The 17,706-nt window shown below is 37.6% G+C and overlaps 2 long non-coding RNA genes across 2 annotated transcripts in view; one reads left to right on the top strand and one right to left on the bottom strand.

Annotated features, from left to right (window-relative positions):
- LOC128086773 (uncharacterized) overlaps positions 1–17,706 on the top strand; it is an 88,683-nt gene that overhangs the window by 24,915 nt on the left and 46,062 nt on the right. The window lies entirely within an intron of this gene.
- Positions 10,596–14,516, bottom strand: LOC128086770 (uncharacterized). The gene is made up of 2 exons (XR_008209527.1): positions 14,410–14,516; positions 10,596–12,994 (listed from the first exon to the last, which is right to left on the bottom strand). It is a non-coding gene; the product is annotated as an uncharacterized LOC128086770 (long non-coding RNA).

The following is a 17,706-nucleotide window of genomic DNA, read 5'->3' as shown; positions in this document are numbered from 1 at the left end:
GGTCTCAGACACAAACCTTTCAGTCTAAGGTGGAAACCGCACCATGATAACACACTTCCAAATCTGCAGTTCCTCAGTCACCTTTTCAAACAGATATCAAAGAGTACTTAGGGCTTTTAAGGCGCCTCCTCGTGACCTATTTGGACTATTTTACCTCTACGAAAGCAGAAATAAAAGAAGAAAAACAAAAATGTATCTGAATACAGTGTCTGAATTTAAGGATTTATTCTGAAATATATAACATTAGAACAGCTTGAGCCTTAGTTAAAAAATAGCCTGTTGCACTGTTTATGTAATTTCTGCTTTTAATGTTCAATAATGGATAACTGTTCTGATTAAATTGTTCAGGTTTCCATAAAGTCGGTGAAAGCTAGTAACTTTTCCTAATTTCTTTTTCTCTTTCAACATAAGGAATATATCTGATATGAGAGGGAAAAAACGTGCTTCTCAAAAGTCTTTTTCAACATACTTTTTTCCCTTTTGGAGAAAAAATATAAAGAAAAGTGATTGTTCTTTCTCCATGATGTTTTCATTTTTTTAAATCAAAATAGAAATTGTCATTTAATTCAATTTCCTTTTTATGCACCTCTCCCTAAATACTGGAACAAAGATATAATATCCCTGAAGTAGCTTCTCCATGCATAAAGGTTCATATCATCTTAGTTGAGATTTTTTTGCATTTTGAAGAGAACCACAATCCATTGTGTCAAGTCCAGTGATCTTTGTGGAAGAGTTTAAAAGGTGCATTCCTGAACTTTCTCGAGAAGAACAGAGAATTAATTGAATAGAGATTTCTGCTGTAGTGTAGAAACAGAGAGAAAACTGCTGTTCATATCGTGTATGTATATACATTCTCTATAGGTTGCTCCAAAATTATTGCCTTCTATTTATTTCCATTGGAACTATCACAGATACAAAGAACACAATAACACTATTTGATAGAGCAAATTCTCAGCGACAAAGCACTACTTTTCAACATAGTCACCACCATTAGCTATTTGTTTTCACCAGTGATGAGGAAGAGCCTGCGTGCTGCGCTGGTAAGAATCTGCACCAGTAGAGGTGACCCACTGTTTCATACATTGCTCATGCAGTGTATCTTTCATTGGCCTGAACAAATGGAAATCAGAAGGCATCAAATCTGGGCTGTACAGTGAGTGTGGTGGGTCATTCCATCCAAGATTGGGAATGTGCTCCATGGTCGTCATGGGGCCTGGCGTTATTGTGTTTCAAGTGAATGATTGTCTTTTTCTCTGGCCTGACTCTGGAAGTTTAAGCCTGCAGCTTAGTCAGCATCATGATGTAGCTGAACTGATGTTTTTTCTAGATTCCAAGAAAATCAGAGAGATCACTGCTTTCCTATCCCAAAAGACAGTGCACATAACTTTACTCACTGAAGACTGTTTTGATCACTTTCTTCAATAGGGAATTCATATGTTGCCACTCCATGGACTGCTGTTTTGATTCTGGTTCATAGTAGTGACACCACTTCTCATCACCACTAAGATCTAATCCTGGAAATCATCACCTTCAGCCTCAAATTAGTTCAATAGGTTCTGACAAACTTGCATACAGTGTCCTTTCTGTTCCTGTGTGAGCGTTAGTGGGAACCACCTAGCACAAACTTTGTAATAGTCTTCTGATTTGCATACATCAGTTCCACAGGATGGGATTTTTCAGGCTAGGTTAATGAATATAGATCAGATAATTTTGATGAAAGGAGGTGAAAATGTGCTCATTACCCATTTTCATTCATTCTCAGAATTGCTTTTTTTGATGAGATTATTTTACCATCAGCCTTTCTACACTGATTTTTACTTTTGTTTAAATAATTCTTAGATAATTTTGTCTGTAACTAAATTTGTAGTTTTTCTACTGTTTTGTTCCTTTCTCTAAGTAGAGAGATTTTCTTTTCATTTAGTTGTTTTCCTCTCCTGCCAAATAGTGTTTTTTGCAGTCTTGAAACAAGTATATCACTCTGGGCTTGCTTGTATTGTGGGATTTGATGTGTCTCATCAGAAGGCTAAAGAAGTCAGTTGTAACATTTTGGTACCAAGCTGATCCCTGTGGTGTCCCAGAAATCGTGCTGATGATTGTCTTGGTTGATTTATGTCATCCAACACAGTGTCAAGTACATAATGTTTATTTAGTATTATGACAAGATTATCTCCTATAAGATATTGAATTCTCATGTATGTATGTCAAACCAGACATACCTCTGCATTAGAAGAATAATAGCTGTTTTTGCAAGAAAATGGCAAAGGTCAGTACCAATAAGCATCAGGTTTTACAAAATAATAATTTCTAATCAGCCATATGGCCTGTATCTTTCTACATCTTTAAGTAATTGGAGATGCCATTATCTAATGGTGATCTTGAGATTTGAGTTAAATACTGATGATGATGGATAGAAATTGTGCCAAATTTGTATTTGTTGTTCTTGGATGAAAGTGCCATCAAAAGCTATTATAAGACAGTGTTATATGGTGTTCATTTCCCTCTGTGTGATGAGGTCATCATGCAGTAGGATAGACTATACCCTTCCTTCAGTTACCAATTGAAATAATCCTTGTTGGCTTTTATTACTCCTTCAGCAAGCTGTATGTCTATGCAGAAAACTGAATCTGCTTGCATACAAAATATTACCAGATACAGAATGACACATTAAAAGAATTAAGAATGACACATGAAGCATGGTTAAAGGATCAGTATTCCATTTATTTCTCAGGATTGCAGCAGTCCTGCCTTCTGTGAGGTATTGAGAATATTACTGAAAAAGTTCTGGTATTTTTGACAATGGCAATACAGTTTCTTTTCAGTTGTCTTCCTCAAACTGCTAGATAACAAACCTTGTTATGTGGCAGATCATTTGAATTTCACAGCAATTCTCAAGTTAGCTAGTGTTACAGATATCGAGCTTTTTGAGGATTTCTATTGACAGCTTCTACATCTTCATGAACAGTGGAAAAATGATTTTCTTTCTTCTAGTGAGTAGGTGTACCTGTGCCTATACTCTGGGTTGTAAATTTTAGTTGGTGTTATCAACTGAATCTAGTTCAACTGATGTGGTTATGCCACATAGCTGTGCAACAGATGCTGCCTAACATTTTTGGGTTATCTTTGTTTTGAAATAAATGATAATATCGTTTTGTTTTCTGTTGAGTTCTGAAGACTTCTACTGAATGACTTCTGACTTTTGTCTTTGATCAGAAATGTTAGCAACCAAACAGGTAAAGGACCTGTAAATCTTAATGTGCAAGAGATGAAGACACAGTTTGTCCCACTTGAACAGAGATGATGTTACGAGAAATCTATATCTGAAATGCAGCCATTAATGTAGAAAAGAACTAAGCCAAAAGTGATATAAAAACATCATATCAGTGGTGATTTTTTTTCCATTTCTCCTTCTTTCTTAAAGAGGAAAGAGATTCTCAGAAGGAAAAAAGATATATTTATTTCAGGAGTGCAGCATGAAAAATTTTTCTGTTCCAGCCTTTTCTCACTGCAACCAACAGGCAGTTTTCTTTTAAGACCCATGTGGGGTCTTATTCAACACAATTAGGTTCTTCTTATAAATCCCTTTGCTTTGCAGTGGAACAGGACAGAAACTACTGCCTTGTGATCTTCTGGGACTCAGTAGCTTTCTCTGATTGCTACTTTATTCTTATCTTACAGAGTCCCATGTTTTCAGAGCCAAATCTGTAGACTTGAGAGCCCAAGCTCAGCCGCTAGCTGCAACCATGCACACTTACAACTTCTGGAGTATTCTTGTATAGCATGCATGGCCATAGATCTCACACACAGTGGCAAATGCATGGAAATCTCCTTGACAGGGAAAAAGAGAATTAGATATTTAAACGTTTCTCAAATACAGGTATTCTGAAGAAAAGCATCTGTTAAATCTTGCTGAGGGATGATGCTGCCTTCCACAGAACAGGAAGTGATGGCTTTTATGCTTGTATAGCTCTCAAGAATAATAATTTAGCTCTGGATGTGTTCAGTCTGAGAGAAGTTAATGTGCAAAGAAAATACTTGTATGACATTCAAAATCTGCTGGAAACCTTGTTAGAAATAAAAAATTGGAACCCCCTTCTAAGCACAGTAGGGCTGTAAGATTCCTGGCTGCTAAATCATGGAAAAGAAGAAGAAATGAGAAACTCTTTGGAGGATAAACCTGTTTAAGAAGGATTAAAATATATAAACTGATTCATTCAGTTGGGCATATCTACCAGCTCTGCATGTGTTCATTCTGTCTGTTAACTATTTCTAGCTGCAAGAGATACATGTGCTGTGCACAGACGGTGATAATGGTAGTCCTGCATTTTGTATGATATTCCCTGCTCCCAGGGCCTATGTCTCTACTGAACCTGTTACTCTATAGGCAGTACCAGGGCTGCAGCATAATTCCAAAAACTCCCTACTCTGTTCTAATTGCCATTTTATTTAGCCTATATGCTGATGCCCATAAATATTGTTTGGTCAGTGACAGGTGATGCCAGTTTTGATTGGGAACCCCTTGCAGATGCCATGAAGTAATGCTCTTTGGTGGTTAAAGTGCTAGTCTCAAAGGAGCAGTCTATCCATTATGCAAGTTAATGTGTACATGGTTAATCTTTGGCTGGTTTGTCTTGTATTACAAACATTGTTGAAGATTAGCAGTTGAGACAGTTTGTTAATTTGTCCCTGATGCTAAGCAGCTGTCATTTAAATATACAAAAGGTACCTGAAATCCAATTTGTATCCTACATAAAAATAATCCATGAAAGTTTAAGGTAGAAGGGCAACAGGAGCTCTGGAGAATATACCTTAAATCATGGACCAAGCAAACATCAATGTCAGCAGATGCATGACTGTGATCTAGAATTTCTTTGTCCAGCAAGGTAGATACTACATCATGAATGTAGGCTTGATTGACAGCACCAGAGGAGTCTACAGTTTATCATGTAGACACTGTAGATGATTAACAGAATGCCTGTTACTGGAATTACATTTTTAATTTAGTGTCATTTTTTTAGAGGAACTACGGGTGACAAAAAAGCTGACTACTGAGATTGTATCCCAGACCATCCAGACCATGGAGATCATTCTGACATCACAATTCCATTAGCTGAAAGCAAAGACACTTGATTTTTTTTTCCATAAATTGGAAAAATAAAACAAAAACAAAAACCTTTGGTCATCCAGAGAGTTTTCTAATTTCTCATGAAAACAGATTTTGGGAAAATGTTGAGATGAGTTCTCCCCAGGATTTATTGAGTGAATAGTTGGGGAAGAGAAAAAGACTTATGAAGTGTTTTAGATATTTTGTCCAAAGGCTGGCCTTATTTTTGAGGGAGAGCACTGCAGTAAGCAGAAGGGAGGAGGAAAATGTAAGGCATGTGTTTCACAAGCATGTCAGGGAGAGCTAGGTATTGAAACATTCATGGAGAACACACTACATCCATGTCCTGCATTTGACATTGTTCATCACCTTCCTATCCTGCAGCTCCCTTTTGTCCACCTCATTACAACAGTCTAGAGGCTACTCATGCAATCACACTGAGAGAAGTCACTTCAGCCTGATCCAGCTTTCTTAGGATGCAAGATTCTCTTAGACTGGATATCAGGAATAATATTTTAATGGAAAGAGCAATTAAGCATCAAAACGGCCTGCCCAGGGGAGTGATGAGGATGCTGTCCCTGGAGGTATTTAAGGGACATGTGGATGTAGTGCTTATGGACATGTCTTAGCTGTGAACTTGTAGCATTGGGTGGATACTTGGTCTTGATGTTTCAAGCCCAACCTAATGATTCTATGATTCTAATTTGATGTTGGAGCTACCAGTGGTTCAGAGTTTCAGAAGATACCACATGTCTTTGACTGTTCCAAATGTAAATACAAAATATATATAAATTCTTCTATTCTGTACTGGTTCCTAGATGGCTCTGTGAGATGCTAGGTGAAGATGGAAAAAAGCTCTTTAAATAGAGTCCTCCTGATTTGTATCAAAGAAGTTGAGAAGAGAATCAAATCCCATATCATTATTTTCTGAATCAGTATAGAGACAGAAACACTAGACTGTAAGGCCCTGATTCAGGGAAGCATTAAGCACCTGCTTAACTTTGAGCACTGACTTCAACGTATTTAAAGTTAATCAAGTGCTTAAGCTTCTTCCTCTATAGGGATTCTTCTCTGCATAAGGGCCTAAGAGAAAATAGATAACTATAAAGAGCAACTGTAATGAGAGTGCACATGGGCCAAAGAGAAGGGGATTATTAATGCTTTCAGGTTCAGGGAGGACTAGGGTTTAAATATCAACCACCTACAGTGAAACATGAAAGACTCTCATAAATGTGTTAAATCGCATCAGGTCCATTTAATGTCATTATGTTTAATAAAAGCATCTTTACACTATAACGATCAGCAAGGATAGTAGGTGGACCAGTCAGGCTATTCTGGAAACAGAATATATTTCTTCTGTGGGGTTATCCTCCTTTTTTGCTACTTTTGGTAGTGTAGGTCTCCAATAAACAATAAGCTTCCAAGCTGTAATCTCTGGGAAAATCTTGAAATTGCCTTGAGGGTGGTAAAAACATCTCTTCCTGACACAACTGAGCTAGGTGATGAAGGATGAGGTTCTCTGAAACAGAGTAGGAGAAATGAGCGTGGGAAAAGTTCTTGTGCAACCTCTGTTTTGTTGGCAATTCTTCTAGTAATTGGTAAGAGTGACCACAGAGTTGCAAATCAGAATGTAACAGTACAAAACTAAAACCAGACCTTTTATCAGAAAGGCCTTTCAACAGTCTTTATTGTTGCTCCCTCTGTGTTTCTAGCCTGTTGTTGTGGACAGAGGAAAAACACATCACTTCTTGGTTGTTTACAATCCTAGAGGGCAAACTGAAGTTGTTGATTTAATTGGAGCATTTAATTTTAAACATAGTTTATGGTATGAATAATGCTGCCAAAATTATTTATCAAAATAAGAACCTTAGGGATTCTTGACCCCAAACCTCAACAGCTTTTATTATAACCACTTTACGATATCGAAACATGAGTGAGTGAGTCTTTAATACAGCGCTCTGAGATTTCGTAGTAAGTTTGGGGGTAGTCAATGGAAATTTTTAAATTTGAAAGCTTATATGGGACATCTTTATTTTAAACAGGTCAAAGATAAAACACTCTGTGCAGGAAACACAGAGACAGAACTGGGAATAACCAGTTTGGGTTTTATAAAATCAAAATTAAATTGGTGAACAATTGCAAAACAGATTTCTGTTTTCCCATGTTGCAGAAAGTTTAGCATAAACAGAAGCTGTCTATTTGATACTAAGACCTCGTGCTTCTATGAATGAAACTGTGCTTTTTAGAAGAAAGAAAAACTGTATGCAATTTTACTAAACAAAAGGAGGAAGCCCAGGTCTTTTTAAGATATTTGCAGTTTGTTTGTCTTTATAGCAGTATTCTTAGCAATCTTTTATGATAGGCAATAAAGACTTGTGTGAATAAAACAAACAATTGCATTAAGAGATAAAATGACACATTGTCAAGCCCAAATACACCTTTCTTTTCTTCATCTATGGCCTTTTATGTCAGAAAATTTTATGCACTGATCATCGTACCCAATCTATAATGAACCCATCAAACTCTATTACTATGAGCCCTAGAGTACTTCTGTGTTCAGAAAAACAAAGAGACAAATTAATGGAAAGAAGAAATGTGTAGGTTGCTCGGAAAGTAATACCTCCTATTTATTTGTATGGAAAGTACAAAAGATACAAAGAGCACAGTAACACTATTAAATAGAGCAAACTATTTTTCAACTTAGTCACCACAATTAGCTATGCATTTTTACCAATGGTGAACAGGAGCCTGCATGCTGCACTCATAAAAATCTGTACCAGCAGAGATGACCTATAATTTCAAAAGTACTATGATGGCACTGTTGCTGCACTGAGCCACTCATGATCTCACTGTTCTCACATCCACTGCTTGGTCTCCGTAAACATTCAGCAAGTGTCAATGAATGTCAATGGATTCCATTTCATCCACATGCAGGAATTCAATTCCATGACCTTGCTTCAGATGCACTTCCTTGTCACATCATTCTGTCAGACTGCCCCTCTACAGCCATTTGCTGTATGGCAACAAAATGTAATGGAATACTCTTGCAAAGATTTGGCCTGTACTGTCATACCACTAACATCTGCCTATGATATTGCGGGCCAGCATAATAAAGTTGGAGGCATTACTTTCAGAGCCACTTTTGCATATCTCCATGAACATGTGGATATGAACGCTGGCTGAGAAATCCCTTAAACTGCACAGTGCCAGAAGATAGAAGGGTACACCGAGGGAAGGATTCTTGTATGCTTTTCTATTTGTACTCTTTCCATAGCTTCTGCATTGCTGACTACATCCAAACACAACCTGTAGGCCATGTATCTGCCAGTACAGTGCAAAACATTCAGACCTTTGCCACTGCATTCACCTTTCTTCACATTTCACCTGCAAGTACTGTAATTTTAAAATTTCTCATTTGAATGAAAGGCAACATAGAACTTGTTGCAGAGAAAAAATTGAGTAGAATATCCTTCCATCCCATTAGCACTCCCCTGGGCTTTAGGGGGTATGTATCATAGCACTTTGAAATCTCTGGTTCTCTACCTCCAAAAGATACAGAAGTGATCCTTGGCTAGGAACAAAAAACAACAGAGAGCTATTGATCTTCAGGATGGAAGTTGCTGCTTCTTCAGGCAAGGCTCTCACAGTCCTTTTCTGCCATTTGTCAGGGAATGGCCAGGCCCATCTGCCAAAGCACCCCCACGTTTTGGAGCTGGCATTATAATCTGACAGTGATCACATCTCACCAGGAAAGAAACTCCAATTATTCCAAAAACAAATTGACAAGACTAAGTCCTTACCTAAATGTTGGTTGTCACAGGTGGGTTAGTTTGGACTCTGTAGCTTGTTTCACTTCAGAGCAGAGTACAAGGAGAAGAAACTGTACCTTTCACTCCTGACCAAGTACCGCTTCATTCCAAGCAGAAATACATATCATTGAGAACCATCCTGTGCATCCTGCAGACTCTGCCAGATGTAATGAACTTTGTTTTGGAGTGGGAAATGGGTGATACTCATGTATGACCTGATGGTCAAGTTTTGTCAAAGCTTTTTCCTTATCATCCTTTGGGTTATGCTGAGTTAAAAAAAAGTACTTCTTTTCCAAGCAATACTAGGGAACAATAACCAAGTTCAGAGAGAGAAGTGAGGCCAATTTGTAGGGAAGCGATAAAAGAGATGATAAATTTCATAGCATTCCCATTAAAATTTTATCAAAGTCTAAACAATGATGAAAAGAAGTGGTCTATTGCTGCCACACTGTTCCATTAACTGATGATTTGTAACAACAGTAGAAAAGCATAATTCCATTAGCTAAATAGAAAATTTGAGTTATTAGAAGTGTCCTTAAACCGGAAGGTGCTGAATACTTGAATCCCTCATACAGGTCTAAGTGCACAGTGCAGAGTTATTGATGAATGATATTTGAGAAGAAAAACAACTGCAATGCAAACTGATCTTCCATTCACTGATCAATCTGTTTTTGTGTTTCATATGCTCATCTTTTAAAGATTTGCTAGAATCTGGTTCAACAAATATGTAATGAGCATGTCAAGAGGACAAGGAGATAGTACCTTGTGACAGTTGGGCTGAGTAGGAGCTTCAGGATTCTGTGAAAGAGAAATGCACAAAAGCAGGAGGAGAAGAGGTGACTCCAGATAGGGACAATGGGGGCAACACCTTTGCAGAAAGATTGTCTGGGTCAAGGAGATATTTTTTTTTTGTAACTAAGGCTTCATTAAGAGCACGCTGTTAAACATAGTAGGATGTAAGCCTACAGTCAGGGCTAAGAGCCCCTACTAAAAACTAGGTCACCAGAGGTTATATCAAGTAACCCCTTGGGTAAGTTGCCCTGAAAGAGTTTGCATTAAAATATTTTCTATTTTACCCCATTTTTCTGACAGCAGCTGGGAACAAAGATCCATTGATTGTACCAGCAGTGCTGTCCTGATCTGTAGTGAGGAGGACTCAGAGGGAAGGTGTTCACTGCAAGAAAACAGTGAAATGAGTCTTATTTTCATGTTTGAATTTTTATTTTTTGTGCATGCTCCAAATATTGCAGTGTGAAAAAGCATACAAACCAAACAGCACTGGATGAATATGATTTCTTTTTTTGGCAACAATCTTTCAAAACAAAAACAACCCCATTCGTATTTAATGAGTTCTTTCTTACCAGTTAGCCAATGGGAAATAAATTGGGGAATTGCTCATCCTAAAGGAATCCAAATCATTTAAAAATAATAAATTAGACACATTCCCTCAGGATCAGGACATATTATCAGTCAATAAGCAGGGCTAATTTAGATTTCAATATGTTATGCTCTCTATAATCTTTGCTTCTGGTGCACATTAGAGAGCATTTTGCCCCACAAGATTAGCCCAGAATAAGTAGGCTTTATCAAATTTCATCTAGCCTCTAAGAATGATCTAATATCCTCAGTGTTTAATAATGAAACTTTTAAAAAATCTGTTTATGCATCTAAAAGGTGATCCTCCCATTTTGGGTAGATCATTATGTTCTCAGTTTTAAGAAAAAAATGAATACAGAATAGGATGACTCACTTTAAGATAACCCATCACACTAGTGCTTCTCAGCATGAAGCTCTGTGTAGAGAACAAACATTTACTTCACTTGATTGTCAGATGAGGTTGTCCTAAGCCTCTTAGCATTCCTCTCAGACCAAATTAATTCTTCAGATTTGACAGAGATTCTCATTTAAACAAATAGTAATGATTGATTCATTTCCACTGCTTTCCTCTCCATTCTGTTCTATCAAGGTGACAGCACATTTTATCCATTTTAGAGATTCAGAAAGGCAAAGGAACATGCTCAGGATCTCACAGAAAGCTCAAGTCAGAAAAAGAGCCAGAGCCAAGGCAGGAGACCCAGGAGATTTGCTTCAGCTTGTAATAGTAGTTACCTAGGGGACTGCTACCCACTTCATATAATGTCTATTACTAAATATAGTTTCTTAACTATTAGACAGTGGAAATAAAACATTTATCTATTACTCTAGAAGAAAACGCAGCAGAAAGAGAAGACAGGATGAGGGCAGAGGCTTTGACAACAGGCAAAGGAAGATGTGGAAGACCTATGGGCTATATACTGGGGCCACTTATGGTCAGCAAATGAAAGCAACCTTAGGCAGTGTATAAATTAGTCCATTGGGCAACAGTGAGAACCAAGAAGTAACCAACATACATAAAACACACCATATAGAGCTCATGGAGATACAACATGGACTTGTGCATCAATGAGAAACAAGGTACATAGCATGTAAGCAAACAGAAAAAAGCCCCCACTGAATTCAAGAGGTGAAGGAGAAGCCTTTAATACTAACATCATACTTCTCTAGGAGAGGGCCTGGGACACAGAAGACTTGTGGTAACTCTACCTTGTGCCATACACTGAGAGATACCATCAGCCTTAGGAAACTGAGGGGCAGTGGGTGTGTAGGCTTGGCACTAGACAAGGAGGGAGGTGCTAGAAAGTTGGTGTATGTATTTTAACTGCGCTACGCGATTTAAACTGTGTAGTGTCACAGTAACTGCATTAACAGTAACTTTTCTTTGAGACTATTAAGACTGTAATTAGAACAATAATAAATTACTGACTTCACATATATGGTTTGCTTCTTTTGCCCATAACAAAACCATACAAATAAATTGGTGGGAATTCAAACAGCCTGTTTTTTAACTTGATGATAACACACTAACAATGTAAATAATAAAACATAACATACAAACATAAACCAGAAGAGACAAAATATAATGAAGGCTGTTTCTAGGATCATTATTACAACATTGAACACACTGGTAAATACAATCTAGGCTCAGATTCAACAAAGTGGTTACATGTAACTTCACATATAGGGCAATATTTAACTTACACTACCTTGTAAACAGCCTCAGACAGCATAGGAAATTTTGGCCCTGCTGTGCTGATCTCCAACTGCATTTTCTTGCTCTTTATAAATCTCTCCCCTGTCTGCTTTCAAAATGTTATCTTAACTGGGATTAATAAAGATACACTGGGGAGCTTCTTATCTCTTATAGGAATTATGATTATAATAATAATAAAAAAAAAACTTTAATCTTGGAAGAGTGATGGAGAGGGAGGGAGCTGGAAAGAAAAAAAAAAGTCTGTGGGGGAGAATAGGTAAATGGTGATATAGGGGCAGTGCAGGTAGTGGATGGGCCTACACCAAAACCAGAGATCCAAATAGCCCTGAACTTTGGAAACATTTGAAGCCTTTTGATCCGGACCCCTACTTTTCTCTCTGAATTAGGGACGGATAAGCTGGTTCTGATAAAAGAAGATCCATCCTGTGATTTTTTGAAATTCAAAAGAAGTCAGTTTACCTTTTAAATTAAGTTCTGAGCAGCTGTCCTACTTGTGTTCAGCTAGGAGAAGATGTGGAATTATCAAAATGCAGCATGAAAAACAAGCCTGCCTGGTCAGAATGAGGGCATGCTGAAAATCTCCTTGGGAGGATTGATCATATGATATTTCCAGAGCAAAGAATCCTGGATGTGCTTCAGAAAAATAGTGGAAGTTTTAGGCAATTTACTGAATGAAATCACAACATCAAACAAATTAAGATTCACCATGGTTTTTTGCTGTTTAACTGCAATATAATTACATTCATTTTAGATATATGTGATTCTTCCATTTGTAACCAAAGGCCTGCAGTTTTTACTGGTTCCTATGCCAAAGACATGAGTGCCTATACCTACACTAGGAAATAAAGTCCAGCCTGGCTCTTCTCCATCCTGGAGGCAAAATGAAATGGCAAAGCTCTTGGCCATAGGACTGAATTGTCTTGTTCTCCAAATCAGGATGGCTGCATCCAAACTCTTTGCAGAGAATACTTCTTGGCCTGTAAGCCATTCCTGCTGGGGAAAGGGAAAGTAGGCATGACCAAAACCAGTGCCAGATATTTTGCTCATATCTAACAATATGGACAATCATGAGCTTATGCTTTCACGTTATTTAATTTAGTAAAAGCAACTGAGCTTGTTACTGGATGCTGGTCTTCCTAACAAAATACAAGACCACCACCACAGTGACAAGTTTTGTATGCCACAGAATTGTTGAATCATAGAAAGGCTTAGGTTGGAGGGGCCCTTAAAGAACTAGAGACGTAGTTCCAACCTCCCATGGGCAGGGCAGATCAAGCTGCCCAGGATCCCATCCAACTTGGCCTTGAATGCCTGCACAGACACGACATTTGCAGCTTCTCTGGACAGCCTGTTCTAGCACCTCACGACCCTCTCAATCATCATGAGGTTGGACTCAATCTCTGGAGGTCCCTTCCAACCCCTACAATTCTGTGATCATTGTTCTCCCTACTGTTAAGTTTCAGTATGTCTGAAAGATGCTACTTTCAAATTAACTTCTTTGCTTCCAGTTAAAGACTAGATATATTTGGTTTTGGTGCTGTGAAACATCCCACTTGATATTACCAATTACCCAGGACTGGATTCACTTTTAATTGAGGTGTATATCCCTACTGTTAGAGCTCTATTCCTATTCTGAGAAGCTAGCACTGGAAGCTGCAGCTGATTCAGTAGTGCATTTCTGAAGGGATATAGATTAGGGAGAACATGTAAAGGCAAATAAAATAACCCTTTAAAGCCTGGAAACTCAGTCATGACTCGCGAACAACTATATTGAACTCCTGAGTTTAGTGCATATCATGGACCTATCTTGAGTCTTCATTACAAAGAGACACAGATGGACATACCTACAGTTTGTCACCAGCTGCACGCCCACTTTCCCACTGAAAAAAAGCCTACATCTTATGAGCAAAACGTAACTTATGGATCTCTCCTATCCAGGTGACTGAGAAACAAGGGTTGCAAGATATGCTATGAAATCTAACTACAGTGTTGCATTTCTTTTTTTTTTTTTTCAGTAGATATATCACAAGTCATTCATCTAACACAGCCTCTTGACCCTTTTGTGCTTTTCAAAAGCTCACTTCTCCTGCAGATATATTAATCAAGTAGGACAATACAAAAGCATATTATGCTATTGAAAACTGTAAGACTCAATATTACCTCTTGTTTTGACAGGTCTTGAAATCACCCCTACTAGATATATTATTTGGTTTGTACAGGTTTTAAATTGAGATGTTGAGATATTATTCAAGAAACTTCATCAAACAAATATATTTAGAACAAATTCTTTCTACGCTCATGCTATTTTGTATAATCACTGAAAATTAAGATGTTATAATTATGAAATAAACAAGAGACTTTGGCAAAGCAGATTACAATAATAAAAAGAGAACAGATAGAAAGCTTACCCAGAGCCCAGGCTCACTTACAAAACTCCAGCAAAGCAGATCTCCAGAAGAGATCCTTCCTCACTGGTAGCCAGCTCTTAAATGAGTCTAGGGGGAGTGGAGCCAGGCTTCCGGCAGCACAGGAGAATTGCCTTCACCTGTGCTCCTGGCTGACTCAGTGCTCGCCTCAGGTGGTCAATCAGAGGTTCAGGCTGTGACTCAGCAGTTCCCATACATATTTTAATGTCTGACTAATAAAATCCTCAAATCATTACCCATATACACCTTACTCTCAAGTTACTGAAGAAGAAGTAACTTGATTATTTTGTGTTCTGGTTTATTGGGGGATTTGAATAGGAATTGAAAGGTGTTTTCTGGATAGTAAAGTAGAGAGGAAATTACAGAAGAGAGATTAAAGAGATGAATTTTGTTTGTAGATCTGAATGCAATGAGATCTGCAGCAATAAGTTTCTGCTTCATAAAGTCTGTGTCTGACTGTAATTTAACAATATATGTGTCCTGCACTTATGCTTCTCATTCGTTCTCCCTCACATTGAGCATTTAATTGCTTCAGGAAGGCATTGTTATCCCAGGAGATCCTATATGTGTCTCAGAGCCACCAAGGCCCGTAAGTGGGATATGAATACCATCTGCTTTGATTGGACCTCACAATTAGTACAGAACCAAAATGGATAACCAGGACACAATAAGTACAATGTCTTTCAGACGACTGTCTGCCATGTTCTGTGAAAGACGATCTTTTAGAGCAAGGAATAATGCTTCGTTATTGGATATGAGCTGAAATGGTTGAGCTTGAAGGTCCTTCATGCAAGGACATCTTTTGCTGGAGTTGAGGCGGCTTGGATACAGCAGAGCTTCCTAGCCAGGGAATAATTTTCTTTCATAAAATATGAATTTTTATGTCAATAGATGTTTGTATGAGCATCTGTGTCCGTGTGGAGAAGCTGGAGCACAAAAAAAATATCAAGCATGCAAATGAAAAAAACCTGCTTTTTTATGAAGAAAATGGATCTGCTCTCTGTTGGTTGCATTGCTTACATAGTTGATAGTTTAAACTTTATAATAAAATTTAAAAAAAAAAAACGTGTGGCAAACTAAGCAACTGGAACATAGGTAGAAATAATATATTTGGGTTACAGGAAAAAAAACTGGCATGACTTTAAAGGCACACATTTCATAACACCACATATGCAAAGCATTATAATAATTGTACTGTGCACATCTGTAACAGACAGAGTGAACAATGAATATTAAAAACATGTTCCTAAAGCTGGTCCAGAAGCTTGGCAGCAGAATTTTCTATGGGAGACCAGTACTAGTGTCTAAGCACTGGGTTCTCTGCTGGCAAGCTTTGGCTTTGGCTGAGGTGGTGGGCTTGGGTGCAGAGGGGAGGAATTTGGTGAGGCTGTTCCAGCTGCTGCTGTTTCATTCCCTCACTTGCTACCTCGCGGAATATATTTTGCTGAGGAAATCTGACTGGAGCTATGCTTTTCAGAGCTTTTGTTGTACTAGAATGAGGAGGAAAAGAGATGGTTGTGGAAGCAAACATGCAGCAACCAAATGGGCTGGAGGCCACGCTGGGAACACCTGGCCTCTCTTAACAAGGATACAGAAAAATTTGGATTTCCTGAGATGGGACTTCTGGGCAAGATGGGCAAGATAGGTACTCAGACTGAGGTTGTGTGGTTCCTGCTAGCTGAAAATATATATAATTTAAATAGTGGACTACGCAGCACATTAAAGACATTTTACAGGGAAGAACAGTGCGGTGTTGTTCAATAAAGAACTCCTTGCAAACAGTGGAAAACGTAGCAGCTGCCTTACAAAGAATAGTTCATCTTTCCACCAAAATGCCAAGTTCAGAATGATTTGAAGATTCAGATACAGATTTAAAAGGAAAAAGTAGGGTATTGTGTTTTTCATTTTATAGCAACAGGAGATGTGCGATGAAAAGACCAGAACTCAAATGCCTTCCATAAGCACAGGAGAGTAATCTTCCTGTTAGACTCTAAAAAGAGCATGGATATCAAAATGTCACAGCTCTGAATTCAGTGGCTTTGCCATGAGATTGCAGCTGTGAAGACAGCAATCAAGATTTCATTATGTCCTGTAGAAGGAGGAACTTGAACACTTGGTCTCCAGGCACAAATGGTAATCATTCATCAGGGAAATGTTCTCATTCTTCTCTTCTCTTTGTTGAATTCTTTTGTTCCTCTACATTATTTTACTTGCCGGGGCCATTTTATTCCTTTCTTTTTCTGTCTTTTTACACCTTAGAACTTTTCTCTTTGGATGCCTAAGAAAATTAACAACTGTAATGTTCATTATGTCTATCACACTTGTCACCACTATTTCACTTATGCCTTTTACTTCTCTCTCAGCTAGTCTGTATGACATTATGAAAGCACAAAGCTTTTAGAGGAAAGACCAACTTGCATTCTGTGCTCATGTAATGTCACTCTCACCCATGATTAATGCTCAAAAGTGCTATGGTAATACTTCTATTATTACTACTAATCCATCCTTAACAAATACTATTTAAGATAATGTCAAATGCTGAAAGACTGTTTTGGGCTCAACAGAAATAACATCTTCATTGTCATGAGACAGATTTAAAAATCTTACTATTAATAATAATACATAGACTTCCTGAGGCAATGCAAAATAGACGCTTTATTTTTCACAGGAAAGTGGGGATTTGCCAGAAATTCTATGACTTTAAGAGCAGAAGATTAAAAGAAACAAACATTAGGAGATTAGCAACAAAGTCAGAAGAAATGAAAACATTGGATATTCATAAGCTAATAGTCACAAAAATCAGAGATGCAATGAATTTCAATTGTAAACATTTAAGTCATCTAAAAATTATTATAATCCCATTTTTCTTTCTTTTCTTCTTTGAAACACTTCTCTGATTAAATAATGTTAGTTAAACTGTGGATTGTTTAGCTTAAACATATCTTCAAAGACAATTAACAGCATTCAGAAAGGTTCTTTGATGTGAAATGAGAAAAAATTAATGTATTAAAAAATACTTATTTGGATTTTGATTAAGTAAACCAGGAAAGAGCCATTCCAAGATGGAAGATAGAAGTTATTTATATAGGAAAGCCATTGTCTATGTTCATGTAATGGGTTATGATGTGTTATAGCTAAATTCAAAGGTGTTACACAGAAAAAGTACATAAATACTATGCTAGTTATCTTCCTTATCAATATATCATATGCAGTCTCTGTCAAAAACTCACAGTAACCAAGCAATTATGAAATCTAATAAGAAGTATTGAAAATAAATAC

Source organism: Tympanuchus pallidicinctus, unplaced genomic scaffold (genome assembly GCF_026119805.1).
Source record: "Tympanuchus pallidicinctus isolate F22 unplaced genomic scaffold, pur_lepc_1.0 scaffold3, whole genome shotgun sequence".
NCBI lineage: Eukaryota > Metazoa > Chordata > Aves > Galliformes > Phasianidae > Tympanuchus > Tympanuchus pallidicinctus.
The sequence above is the reverse complement of the archived record's forward strand: the minus strand, read 5'-3'. Positions and strand labels throughout refer to the sequence as shown.